General features: G+C 35.9%; 1 protein-coding gene across 4 annotated transcripts in view; it reads left to right on the forward strand.

Moving 5' to 3' along the window:
- The window catches only part of POU6F2 (POU class 6 homeobox 2), a 331,556-nt gene that overhangs the window by 72,037 nt on the left and 246,432 nt on the right, over window positions 1–13,087 (forward strand). The window lies entirely within an intron of this gene.

Here is a 13,087-nt window from a genome sequence, read left to right on the forward strand (position 1 = left end):
TGTTCGCTCAATTTTCTTGTAAGTAGGGAAGAGTAGCTTGGAGCATGCAGGCACACAGTCCTCTGCTCTCATTGCAACTGGTTACCAGAATGACAGGATCAGTGCTGAAAACTTTTGTTAACAAAGAACGTATTTACTGCAAGTTGCAAATGTGTAATAGTTTTTTCAGAACCATGGACTCTAACATAAAATAATGTGTGTGTCTGTGTGTTTATAATTTTCTTGGAGTACTTTAACAATTATTGTGGTAGGTGCTGGTGTGTTGCACATGCTACCAGGTTTTTTTGAGGCTTGATTAAACTGAAAAGTTATAATTTTTTTAATGGTAAAAATAAATCTGGCTGAAGAGAACTGCAAGATTCTTACAGAAAACGCTTCATACTGAGTAAACAAAGCCTAGCAAGGGTATTGCACGTGGAGCTAATGTTTTTGGAATTTAAATTAGAAATGAAATATTTCTCGTCAAGCCTGTGGAAAGAGAAATTACCTTTTGGATTTTTATTCATTTTGGAATAGTCTAAATTGGGCCAGATATGTGTAACATTTCACAATCAAAACAAAAGCAGTGAGAGTGGCACTCCAACACAGACATCTGTCATTCAAATGGATGACACCCTGTAAGCCAACTCAAGCAACTCTGATCTCTAATCAGAAAAGGGAGCAGAGCTGTTGAGGCGCGTGCTTGAGTGATAGATGTTGATAGGTGTCTGAGCTGTAGCAGCACTGTATGGTACATTGTGACATTTTGGGTTTAGAGGGACTGCACTCCTGAAGAAGTCCCTTTTAATTATTTCTATTTGTGACCTGAGACAAACCGTAATAAAAATGGACCATTTACCTATTTTTCATTATTCTGTAGGTAGAAGTCAAAGGGAAAAAGGTCTTGTTCAAAGGGAATGCAGCTTTAAGGGAGAGAGGGTGAGAGCCCATTTTCCAAGATTCAACTTTTTGATTTTATAATCTCTAAGGAAATCTGTAGCAGTGGTCAGATTTCAGTATTCCACCTACAATAAGAGCTGCAAGATTTTTTTAAAAACAAAAGAACACATGCAATTTTATATTATAATATTCCTTACACATTACTGAAAGATACAGCACAGAATGTTTTACTAAATAACTTCACTACAGATACAGAAAAAATAATAATGAAACCTCCCCAAAATTTAATTTCTGTATTGCAGTAATGTCCGTTACTGAATATCACATCCATTTTTAAGCACCCTTTTAGTAATCTTTGTTTCCATGGAAAGCATAATTTCCATTAGCAGTTTGAATGTTCAAAAAGCATATAATAATTATTTTAGCCCATTTCATCCAGGAAAGAATTATAATGTGTAAAATTCAAAGGGCTATTAGTTATCTAGCGTAAGATAAATATCTTCTGCTGTGTTTATATGTTTTATTTGCTCAAATGTTTAGGGTGTATCTATTAAATAGAGCAAGGCATATACAAAGCAAAAAATGAACTTTTATTTGAGGATAGTGAAATGTCTGTCTGTTTGTTTTTAGATCAGGCAAGTCTTCTAATAAAAGGCAGGATATTTTTTGAGCCGTTGTCATTTGGATGTTCTACAGTGGTAGTGAAATACACAGACACTTTCATTAGAGTTGTCGTATGTGATATAGAAATGACGTGTAACCATATCTTGTCTCCTTCTGAGCTGAAAATATAATTTATCTCACTAAAAGCACTAGTGAAAAAGCTAAAAATTCATATACTGTGCTTTTTCTATTGGTCAGCATAAGATGTTTGCTAGCCTGATCCTTACACTGCTGAAAAGATGTTCCCAAGTAAACAAAAGTAGGTGAAATAGTCCAACTGCCTCAGTATGAACTTATGTACCATTTATTGAGGTTTTGTTACAATTATGACACATGCTACAGATCTATTAGCAACAGCTCTTGTCAACTAATTTTAGTAACTTTGATAATAAAAAAGTAAATTATAATGGGGCAATTTTGATACGTTTGAGGATCAAACTGACCAAATGTAAAATAAAGATGATTAGATGTTATGTCACAGATGCATCCCTTAAGGTAGATTTTCAGTAAACACTAAAAATTATTAAGTGTAGTTGCGTTTAAAGCTCTGATACGTAAATATTGAACATCACCACCCTATAGTTTTTACTCTTTGTTTAATGTTATGAATAGCATGTTAGGAATGCATACTTTGTACTTTCCTTTGCAGTGTCTGAAGTTAAATTGTTGTGAACTTATTGAACACCACCACCCTATAGTTTTTTCTCTTTGTTTAATGTTATGAATAGCATGTTAGGAATGCATACTTTGTACTTTTCTTTGCAGTGTCTGAAGTTAAATTGTTGTGAACTTATTGACAGGTGTTGGCGTAGAGAATGACAACTTTCTCCTTCAACCTTCTTTCATGTAATCAGTGATAATAAATATCTTTTTAAAATATACATTTAATACATGCTGTGTGAAAATTTTCCCAAATCTGTTAAGCAGGTGAGGGAGGAGCATTTTAGAAAGTTGAGAGGAGACGGATCCCTAGAGAACAAAGTTTTTCTACACTGCTGCTTTTCATTTTTTTAAGGATTTGTGAAAATCATGTACTGATTTAGGTGGAATGAATGACCAGCATTTGTGTGTCTTGTTGTTAGCAATACTTCATGAGTCTTACTTTCATATAGATGAATAGAGTTGACTGATGAGATGCGAAGAGCTTCTTTTCTTTTACCGGACACTTTCTGCTTAGCTTCTTTTGATGGATGAGTTTATTTCTGCAAAGGCCTGCCTTGCTCACCTGTACCTTTTCCTAAAATCCACCTCCTTATTCTCAAATTTCCTTGTTTTGGTATTTCACTGCATGCCATAGAAACAGTGGGTATTTGTTTTTTGTTACATGTCAAAATGGTACCTCTTCAGTAACAGTCCCTGCTGCCAGTGAGGAAAGGGCAGGAGCACAATTAATGGTGCTTATTTTTTAAGAGATGCACTAAACTTTTGTTTCTTGTATGGGTGCTTTGCTATCGGTGACAAAACAGATGAATGCTGCAGCATTTTGAGTCTCAGAAATACCAGCATTAAGTAGGGATAAGTTCCTGACAATCTGAAATAGCTTCCATCTGAAACTGGTGTACAGGTGTCTGGGAAGATGCACTTTGTCACTGTGGTGCAGCTGTTCCCTGTGAGTAATGACAGGAGCAGCTGTGATTAGAGGGGTTGTGCCTTATTGTTGTTTGCTGGCTTGTTTTCTCCTGGTGGTGGTGATTTTGTTTTTTTTTTTTTTTTAATTTTTAAAATTTGTTTCTTTTTGATAGAAAATGCTGTCCCATAGTCCAGGAGTCTGTAATCCTCTACTTGTGCTTTTATACCAGTGGACTTTTTTGAATTTGCATACCTGCATGCAAAAGACTTTTGATACTGAAGTCATATGGAACCAGAAAAGAGTAGAAAAAGTGGTCAAAAATTAGGTGCAAAATGTTGGTAAAGGACTCTGTTACTAATGACCCTGAAACTCATTACCTCAAAAATACAGTTTTGAAATGTGGGCTGGCACAGCTGCAGTGTTTTGGATACAGAAATCTCAGTTTTGCTGTACAGTACGAGGTGAAGTTGCTTTGTAAGAGATCTTGTGGTGAGTTATTTACTTTTAAAAATATTTGTGAAGTAGTATCTCCTGCTTTAACCACAGAATGTAATTAAGTAACATAGAAACTGAGTATAGCTCTTGACTTTTCTGGCAGTGTCATTTTCAGATCAACTTGTCTTACTCTGCAATATGCTTCAAAATAGTAGCTCAGGCTAAATGCCACCACTCTTACTAGAGAAAGCTTTTGTTAATGTTAAGTAGCAGTTTCACTTGAATAAACACATTGGGATTTGATCCTAACTTAACTAATCCTAGCTGTCATTTTTTACTATATTTTCAAACAATTCTAGTATAAGTTATGAAGTGTTGCTCTGAAAAAAATCTTAGAAGAAAAGAAGAACCCTTGATGTTTAGCTGTGTAATAAACTGGTGAGATTCAAAAGTTGGTACAGACACCAGGGGTATTTCATATATAAAATTCTCAGTACAGTAAAAATCCCAAGAACGAAGTGACTGATCCAAGCATCAAAACCCCCTGTGGACTTAGGCTGGTTTTCCTGGAGTTAGATCCAGTCCTTAATTAATGCTTAATTGAAGGCAATTTGTGACATAATTAGATGATGGTAAAAAAAAGCTGGGAGTGCATGCACTTTCATATTAAGGTAATTTTACTGTATAAAAAAAGGTTATTATTTGAGATTCAGTCTTTAGTTCTGCAAACCAAAAAATAAATAAAGCTGTAAGTACATAGCGAGGGCAATACCAAGCCTATAATTGTGGAGCACAAGTGTTTCCTATTTAATTATTGCAGGACAGAAAAAAAATTGATTGCTAACCTTTTTTTTTTTTTTTTTGCTGGCAAGGTTTTGTTCCAGTGGAATTAAATCTTAAGTTTCTTGTGCTGGATCTGATGACTGTGATTTTCTTTGGTTCATTAGTGGGCTTTTGATCTTTTCATAATGCTGTGTATGCTTGAAACATGGAGTGGAGATATGGGAGCTAAATGAATCTGGACACATTTAAATAAACAAGATTTTATTTTCAAACCTCTGCATTGGCTTTGGAATTTTATTTTCCTTTCCCATGTTGTTACCTGTGTTTCAGAACTGTGTGCATATTTATATATAACCATACATATAAATGCTGCAGAGAAATAAGGTAGAAGTTGTTTCTAGTTGATTATGTTTTGCTCGTAGATCCCTTGTATTACTCTTTAAAGAAACATATGTTATATATATATATATATATATTTTTTTTTTTTTTTAATTGGAGTTGCCTTGATTAGAATTTATGGCACTGGAATAATTTCAGTTACAAAGGATAAAGGACTAAATTGTCTTTTACCTCTTGAGACAGTGGTCTCTGCAGGTCAGAGCAGAGGTCATTGCCAGGTTGCTGTGAGGAAGCTCACATTATCATCCTTAACAGTATATCTAGCCTGTGGGGGCCTTCAGACTATGAGCTTTCCTTTCATCAGTGTATTTAAGGATGATTCTCAGTGGTTTGGTTATATCCTCAAATTTTAAAGGCCTATAAGATCTCTGCCCGTCAGGAACACTTTGCTAAGGTTTGGTAATTTCAATGGAAGAAAGCAATGTGTATTTGTTGCTCTTGATGCATTTTGAAGCTCTAGTGAATATTTCTATTCTGATGGGGAGGTTCATGGCCCAAACAGTCTCTGTATTAAAATCAGAGCCTTCTTTTAGATGGTGCAGACATAACATTTGAAATATGTTTGACCTGCTTATAAAGATTCTTGTCTCTTCACATAATTTTATTCAGTAATTTCCAGGTTGTGAATGCTTTGTTCTTAGATGCTATCAGTTATCCATGGCATAGGACTGATCCTGCTAGTGCTTGAATGTGTGATACTTTCCTTAAAGCAAATAATCTGTGGATTAGGAACCCTATTTAATTGCAAAGACTGTATGAGAAATATTAATGGGTGGCATGTTTACAGGACTGAGTCATCATACAGGCTTGTAAATCCATTTTCTAAAATGTAGTGATGTCTTGCTTAAATAATGAGTAAGCTCTTAAAGAACCCAGAGATCTGGCTATGTGATTGATTGTTACTTCTGAAGGATATATTTGACACGAGCATTTTTAAATAGGCATTTGCAAACAGTTAGGGACTTGAATTACTCTGAGTAATGCCGTTGTCTGATTTCTTGGCAGAGTTCTTACTCTGTCAGTGGGGCTTGCACTTGTGAATGGGGACTAAATGTCCATTAAAACCTAAACAGATGTTATGACTATTTAAACACAAAGCATGATGCAATGGTAATATGGAAGATCCATACCTGAAGGTACTTCAGGTAGCTCAGGCAGTGGTGGTATTGGTGCTAGCACATATATTCCAACTCTGAGGAGACCAGAGTTTTAGTCCCTTAACCTTTGATGAAAGCAGTATTGGGCTGATGAAGGACAGGTGTTGCAGCCCCACTAATAAATGCTCCTGCTTGTATGGAAATAAAAAGGACTCTTGTAGCTGTCCCTGAATTGTGACAAAGACAGCCTATTTAAAAAAAAAGCAAAGAAAAAGCAAAAGGTGGCTTGAGTCTAAGTTAATAGTGTTGGGGTTTTTTTAAGTGTATGCTATGTATTTCTTAAATGTGGCTTGAAGTCTGACTTTCTGTATTTATACACAGAACAACTAACATTAGAGAGGGAAGGAAAAAAAAATTAAATCCTAGTATGTAATTGGTATGACTGAACGACAAATGGTTCATTTTTAATTAATCTTTCTTCTCTCTGTCTTAGAAGTTATAAAAATAGCAACAAACTTGTTTAAAAGCAACATAAATGGCTGGCTGTTTCAAAGGGGACTTGCTGGCTACTACAGAGTAAACAGGTAATTTGTGAAAGAACTGTTAGATTCTTTGATTGAGATCCTTGCCAGTAGATTAATAATAGATCAGACACTTGCACATTTGAAAAGGAAGCAAATGTAAAATGGAAGGAGAATTGTATGTTTCTATTGGACTTCACGTGATTAATCAAGTTCTTCGTGGGAATGTGCAGGTGAGGCAGATGGAGACAAAGTTAGATTTGTCCAAATGTACACATGGCACCACTTAACACCTCTCTTGATTTCCTTATGCTAAACAAAGAGGCAGCAAGTGCTTACACCAAACTGGCACCCTGTCAGGGGGCAATCTGTATAAAGTTTCCTGCTGTCAGATTAATAAATTTTTTAAAAATATCCAAAGGCAGAGGTAGCTGTAGGAAGCTCATAGTAACAGTTTCCATTCTCCTGCGGATCATTTTGCTCTTTAATATCCTGTGTAGCACTTGGTTTTCCTTGTGTTGTCTTCCTGGGTTTTGTTCCTTCTGTCATTTGTAGGTTATTCTTTGTTTTAATTCTTTTTCCTTGTGAAACGGTTTCTTCTGTTGGATCCATCATTTGTGGTCCCTTTTTAAAGGGAGAGATGGTCAAAGGGTGGGAACATCAGCTTTTTATACTTTGATTTAATTGTATATTCAATATATTAAGGTTTCTTCCACTAATGGTTTATTTTCTGACTTTTTACATGACTACCACTAGTACTACCATTAGTACTAACAAAATAACATTGTTTTACGAGTTACAAAATAATTTTGTACAAAGTCAGAGGTAGCAGCTACATTCAAATGATGAAATGAGAAAATTAATGCTAAACAGGGACAAAACCAGAATAAAATTAATTGTGTCGTAATTTGTAGGTTTCAACAGGAATATTATTTTTTCATGTAAATGGCTTGATGTTTTTTAACATGAAGTCTTACTTTTCTCTTTTTCCACCATCTAAAAATCAAAGTCAATATCAGTATGAAATAAAGGAAGATTTGTATTGTGACATGTCCTGTTTTATGTTGTGATACTGCTTTGATGCTCTCAGAAGCCCTTTTACTTTGAAAGCAGAGGTCATCTAGAGAAGAATAGTACCTCATTCTGTTCGGCTAAGTAGAATCTGCCATTTTCAGAGAGACTAAAACTGGGTTTGTTCTCTAGATTTCAGGTATATCTATATCTACCAAATCAATGGACAATGCACACCCCTGCACTCTAAAGCATGTTTTTTAACACTAAACTACTGCTTGTCTATGCCTAGAAGAAATTTGGATTTCTATTTTTATTTTAGAATACACAAGAAGGGTTGTTGGGAAAGTGAGAGTTTTGTTTTTCTTCTCAGATGTCCTTTTTTCTTTTTTTCAGAAAGGTAAACCATCATTTTAATTTCTGAACAGTTTGAAGTCATCTTAAAGAAATGCTATGTTTCACAAAACAGAGTAATCACACTACTTGAAAGTGATTACAAAAGTTAAATACATACATATATTTGTAATATATATAAATTAACAGCCAGTGTGACTGAAATATGACATCCATTATTTTAAAACAATAAAAAAACTCAAGAGTCCTAAACCAATTTCATGTTACACTGAAGATTTGAATGTTACACAAGTAAGTAATAAAGACTTTTTTGCATTAAGAACAGCATTTTCTACAGCAGTCTATCATTAGATTCCTTCTTTCAAAACTAGCATGGACTTTACAGAATGCCAGTGACACTAACTTTTATAATACTGGCTTTTAGGAACATCTTTGTGATTTTCAGTTCAGATGGTGGTCATATGGTTTGGTGGCCATTAAAGATTCTATTAAACCATTTTCATTTTCTAGCTCAGTCTCCTATCTGACAAAGTCCCACACTTTAAAATCTTGGTTTTAAGTTGTTGAATAAAGAATTACTAGCAGTCAGTTGCCTTCCAGAAGACTATAAAGGAAGTCCTCTCCCAGAGCACACTGGACACACAGCCTAGCCTGTTACTCTCACCACAAAACCAAAGTTTGTAAAGTAGAATATCAGTAAAAACAAAAGTGCCATCTTTCCTGTCTTCCCTTCTCCTTCCTTACAGCCAGGCTTGGAGCTGTTCCCATTTCTTCTGCTCCTTGGTGTGTGCACACAGCTGGAAACACATACAGCTGTGTCATGGGCTCATGAATTTTGCTTCCGTCCGTCAAGGTATTTAGGCTTCTGTGATTTGTTTGAAGCGTAATGTTTGGGGGAGTTTGCTCCTTGAAGACGATGATCAAAAACCTGTGTTTAATCAAGAAGCCAGAATTGCTTTTCCGTTAATATACCTTAAGGCATACTTTAATATATTGTACTATTAAGTATGTGTAATTATTTCTTGAGATAGCACAGTATTAACTGGAGAGGAAGAAAAATAATTTGAATTCAGTCTAATCTCTTGAGCAAATACTATATGGGGTAGTTTTTGTATTTTCTTTTGCATACATTTAGGATTTTTTCACGTGGTGTAGAGATGTTATGTTTCCTCAGTGATTTGAATAAGCATGAGGCCAGATTCTGGCTGGTCTCAGGTGACTGTCCATTACATACACAAGAAGACCATCGATTTCAAGAGGATATTCACCCTACCAGTACTTGCAAGCCAGTTTGGGGCCTCCACTTGTCTTAGTCACTACTCTACAGTGGTTTCTTATGTTGTGGAGCTAAAATTAGCCAAGGAAACATACTGACAGGAAGGAGCAACCACTATAATTATGCTGCATTCATATTTAACAAATGATGAATTATGGAACCAGTCCTGGGGTTACTTTAGGTTTCTGCTTTGCTGTGCAGGTATATTCCATGAGTATTGCTAAGGTTCTGTGACTTCACCTCTGCTGCCACGGGGAGGTCAGTTTTGGAATGTAAGTAAAGCTTCCATTAAGGTGGAAAAGTTTTTAAGTAGAGTGGATTATCGTAATTTAAAAAATAATAAGGAACATAAATGGTAATTATTACTAAAACAAAACCAACCAGAGAAATCAGCAGAGATTAAAGGGAGGGGAAGGAAATTAGGTAGATATATATGAGTTCAACTGTGATTGTAAAGGTAAAGGCTTTATATTTCTCCTCCTTTCTTATACCTCCTTGCCTGCAGTCATAAATATTTGGACTGCAAGTCACAGATCTTTATGAAGAAAAATTGGAATTTACAGCTGAAAGAAAACAGGAAATGAAAATACTTAAAAAATATTTTTGTTACTAATTGAATATACTTTACTGTCATAAGTGCAGTAAACTTAGTGATAATATCCAGAAAGAAAAGCATGTGCATAAGTTGTTTGAGTTGATGTGGTTTTTTCTTCCTGAAAAGAGGAAGAGTGTGAGGGGAAATTCTTCTGTGGCTCTGTTGCTGGGATTTGATGCATTGTTTTCAGAGTCTTCTCATTTTAACTGTGTGGATATAGCACAGTGAACCTTCTCATAACAGTTGCTGACAAGAAAAAAAAATCTTTCAATCAGCTGGTCCAGCTTGCTCCTGCTCTCCCCAGCCCCCACACCTCTTTGCTTTTATGAAGCAATGAATAAAAGAGGGACCAGATGATGCAAAGGTATACTCAGATGAGATGTGCTAGTCAGTGAGCAACTTTGGATTTGTGGGACTCAGGCTTGTGACCATGGACCTCAAAGGGATTGAGTTTGGGGGTTATGCTTTTCTCACATTGCCATTGCCTCATTTGTGTAAAATGATGCTGGTGTATTTTGACTTTCACAAATTTCAGGCTTCCATGTGTCAGCAGATCCTGACTGGTATAAAGGCTGGTGTGCTAGAATACAGGGGCATTCTCCCAGGAGTGGCAGTGGGCCTGTCTGGGGCTCTACTGGAAGGGAGATGAAGGAGAGTTTTGCTTTATGCTCTGTCTGAAAACTCAGGCGTGAAACATTCATCATAAGAGGCAAAATCAAGCCCTTTCCTGCAAAAAGAAAAAAAAAAATCTCTAGGTTCTGGTCAGGTTTTTGGTCATTTATTTTTAATAAAACATTCTGATTTTGTGTTTTCTTTTCTGTGGGTTCGTGTAACTGCTGTATTTCAAACCAGCTTAAAACAGTTAAAAAAAAAAAAAAAAAAAAAAAGGGTTCCCTAAAAGACAGAATACTGCTGACTGTTTTATTTTGTTTATATCTGATATTTCTTATGGTATTCAGATGGTTGTAATAGACTAGCACAAGAGCTGCATGTCTTGTCATCTCTACTATATCAATACGTTTTTATAATGATACAATAACCTGAATCCTGTAACAGTTTATGATCCATTTGAGAATTCTTATGGATTCTCAGAGTGACGGAGGCCTGAAAAAAGAACTTGACTGCTTTCGCAAAACTGGTGCTGTGACAGGAAAAACTAGTGTGCCTGTGATTTAGTTGCTAAGGAATCATATTGATCTGATTCGTCATTAAACTTTTAAGTTGGAAAAAAAAAGAAAGAAAAAAGTCAAGCTGCTTGAAGGTGGAAAAACAGTGATGTGATTGTGAGGGTCTGCAATACAGGTAAACTGTGCCATACAGCTACTAATATTGATTTGTTATGATTAATAAATATGATTTTATGCATTACCTCTGTACTTTCTCTATGATAGGTTTTTTTTTAGCGCAGAAGAAAATTGCCTCTTGCTCTTTATTTTTCATTGACTATTTTTAGTCAATGATAAATAAAGAACTTTAACAGCACTCTGATTACAGAAAAGACAGGACTTTAAAACAGAAACGTAGCAGTAATGAATAACCACGCAGCAAGCTACACACATGCAGCCATTTTAACATTTGTAATGGTGCTAATTTCCTGGCTTTTTAAAATATGCTTCCACATGAGCTCTCAAAAGACATAAAAGCTTGGCATGTAAAGTAAATTGTTTGTCACTTGCTGACGACCTGCCATATTTATTGTCAGGAGAAATGGACATTAGTTGGAAAAGCAGTTGTTAAAGGCCAAACAATTTTTAAAGATGGCAAAGATGTGCAAGGGCTTTCCTTTTTCTAACAATGAGCCACCCCTTCAGACATCAAAAGACAAGATAATAAGACACTTCAAGCACAATTCAAGATTATATTCAACATCTAAAGGCTCATCTCCTGTCAGTTTGCATTTACTCTCCCAGGGATGTGATGCTTCTATCATCATTCTGTCAAGAGGAGTCTGGCAGAAACGATGAGGGCCCCTCATTTCACACACTTAGTGTTTTTTATGAAATAGCCCATGCTCATTCTCATTCAGCCAAAATGGAGGGATAATTTGAAGAAGGTCATGTACAAGTACAAAAATCTTGTGCTGATTTGTGTGATTAGAAGGCATTAAAATTGCACGTTTATGTTAGTTCTGAGATGTTTTGTCAGTTTATTTAGTAATACACTGTTGAAGCATTAAAAATATTTTTTAAAGCAAAAAAGGAGGTTTGCTTAAAGCAATACACGCTATTATTTAGCAAACATTTTGAACAGTGATCTATTCTAAGTGGCATTATTTTAAAATAACCTTAAAATGCATTCACCTCCTTTCCTCTTTGAGAGTGGAATATTCAAGAGCTCCAGGGGTGAAACCTTGGCCCACTCATACTCATTAGGATTTCACTTACTGGTCATTTCATTTTTGGAAGTTTTATTTGGATAAAGATTTAGGATTATGAATTCAGCATATCAATGTAAAGAGAATAATTTTAACACCTGGATCTCTCCACCTCTTGTCTTGGCATTACACACCTCTTTTTGCTAACAAGGAATGGGAGGATCTGACAGGGTACAGAAAGGGATGATGGAGTAAAACTGTTTTCCTCATTTCTGAATTCTTTGATTTAAGCACTAAAAATAAAAAGACTGGATAGCGCTGTCAGTGTACCTTGTACATGAAACTGCCTCCAGTATACAAACCATACATGGACCATGTAACATGAAGGAGCCAGGCCTCTCCATCTCCCATTGAAACCAATGGGATGTGAGGCAGTTTAACCCCTCTTAAAAGGGAGTCACAGCTAAGGGACTTGGCTGTAGCTGCTCTGAATCTTGAATCAGGAATTTATCAGCTGTTATAGGAAGAAACTGTGAAGGAATGTGCATTTGGCCTTGTGGAAAAAAACCCTCTGCTCTGTGGCTTGCCTTTGCACATTACAGAAAAAAAAGGTAACCTGCAATCACGGTGCATTCCAAGGGGTTTCACTGGACAAGAAACCGCAAGGGAATTGGGAAGCTGTGAACAAATTGTCAAAAAGACGGATGGAATTGCTGACTGACCTACTGGTAAGAAACCCTAACAACTTCCACCTCAGTGGTACAGTATTTATGCTGCAATGGAGAGTGACTTCTCAAAGGAATTTGCTTTTCTACACATGTAAATGCCTTCATGTATATATCAATGTAGTGTGCAGTATTTCTAGGGAAATTATTAGGTGCATTTAAACAGCTGTGAATGTTTAAACTGACTGTTATGCCCAGAATAAAAAGCATTTTTTTTTCTAATTGAAAATGCTTTCCTGCTTTATTCATAAGGCCAATATATTCAGAAATTTCTATTCTTTCTGCTGAATTATTTTGGAGGAGAACTTATGGCTGTTTCCACATCAATATGATTCTCTGTGCATCCAGTTTTGGTCTGCCCCACACTGTCCAGTGGGAAACCAGCATCCTCTGAGACTATGCAGGGAGACAAGTAGATTCATTCTCAAAACTAAGGAGTGACTAAGATTGAAGGGCAAATATGAC

The sequence above is a fragment of the Corvus cornix genome, chromosome 2 (assembly GCF_000738735.6).
Source record: "Corvus cornix cornix isolate S_Up_H32 chromosome 2, ASM73873v5, whole genome shotgun sequence".
NCBI lineage: Eukaryota > Metazoa > Chordata > Aves > Passeriformes > Corvidae > Corvus > Corvus cornix.